Raw genomic sequence first — 1,871 nt, 5'->3', positions numbered from 1 at the left:
TGTATATATGTTGGATCGGAAGTAATACAGTATTCGGTGTGTTCAGGCATCTAAAGCTCAATCTTTGGACATTACTTGGGCAAAGCATTCAAAACTAGAAGAAATGTTTATTATAGGAAGCTTGTTTTTAACTAAAAACATAAAAAACATGAAGCAGCTAATTTAATGAGTTCATCCTTGTGGATCATTAATGCAGCGAGGGCCGCTCAGACCCTATAGAAGAACTCAGGAAGTTTAGCAGTGGCCCCCAGGTTCTGCTCTGTTATCAAACTCACCTTGCCTGCATGTGTTTCCTGCATTTATGTGGCTGGAACTGACTGCCACCGCTCTCACCGATGCCTCTCTCTCTTTCTGTTGCGTATGTGTGTGTGTGTGTGTGTGTCATTATGTAAAAGTCCCACTAATGTGTGTATTTTAAGTGCTTTTTTTTTTGCAGGGGTGGGGTGGGGGGTGCGCTCACACATAAAACACTGAGGTTGGAAACATTCTGATGTCAACAGCGAAGCAAGAAATAGAAAACACATTTAAATCTCTGGCACGGTGAGGATAGTGTTCAGGAGCCAGACGAAATCACCGCGCTGAGCCCCAGCATCGCGTGTGACAGGGTGCATTGTGGGATAGCTCTTTATCCTCTGTGCGTTTAAGAAAAAGGGGGATTCAGAGAGGTAAGATCCCTTCTGAGGACACCCGGCTGCTGCAGGTTGTACCTATTAGGGCAGCTTAGTAACTCAAGAGGCTGCAATTTAGGAGCAGAAGAAGAGGAGGGAGCATTGGGAGAGGGGGAAAAAGGCTAATGCCGTAACCCTGAGCGCTCCCAGAAGACCTCTTTGAGGATTGGACTGGATGACAGGGAGGATCGTCATCGGAGAGCTGGTAATGATGTCCTCCACGCCAGATATCATCATCATCATCGTGGACTGAGTGAGAAGGACAGCAGATTGGATCAGGAGTGAAGAAATAAATCAGGAAGTTGTGACATTTGGCAACATGAAGCTGATCGATCTAAAGGTGAAGCTTTAAAGCAAAGGGAGTTAAAGTGGAACCAACCTACTGTACCTTATTCCTTTTCATTTTTCCTGCTTGGCAGCACAAACAAAACCCAGGAAACTGTATCCTATCACTTAAACGGTTAAGTATTTTATGAGTAAAACGCTTCCAAATGCCTCCCCAAAAAACCCTCCAGACCACACCAAAGACAAAATGAGGTAATATTACGTTTCTGAAAAGTCCCCACTATGATACCCCGACTCTGCAGTAATTGCATCAGAAAAACGGTGCTGGAGTCTCTCTGTTACATGTCAGGCCATTTGACTTGGCAAAAAGCTGCTCTCATTAAGAGAGTGGGAGAGAAAAGCTCTCAAATGTTTCCCAGCTGAAGCTTTGTTATATATTATATATTATATACAGGAGAGGCTGAAACATAACGGAGGTATGATCCGTGCACAAAGAGGATCCTTCAGGTTCTGGAAAAGTAGGGAATTTGACTCAGTTAGGGTTAGGTGGACATCTATCTGTCTCGATCTTAGGATTGTTTCCATCACCTTGACCACATTGCTTCATTCAGAACGGGTGGATTTAAAAAAAACGTTGATGGAGGAACGTCTGAAATGGAGACAACGGGCGATTAGTGGCATCGTTAAAATGATCGGTCATTTGCTGGAGTGTCTGACGGTAAATTAAAAGGGTGACTGTAGGTCACAGGGAGACGTCATTTGTGCATCAGGCGGGGGTTTGCATGAGGTCGTTTCCAGAATACCCCCCCCCCCCCTCTACAGTCTTTACATTTCCATGGAACAGCTGACTCTGGCCACTCCTTTAAAAATTCCTAAAAAGTCTTGGAAAGGCTTTGCTATACAAACGTTGAAGTGTTT

This window comes from Cyprinodon variegatus, unplaced genomic scaffold, assembly GCF_000732505.1.
Source record: "Cyprinodon variegatus isolate N-32 unplaced genomic scaffold, C_variegatus-1.0 Scaffold63, whole genome shotgun sequence".
NCBI lineage: Eukaryota > Metazoa > Chordata > Actinopteri > Cyprinodontiformes > Cyprinodontidae > Cyprinodon > Cyprinodon variegatus.
Note: the sequence above shows the minus strand (reverse complement) of the source record.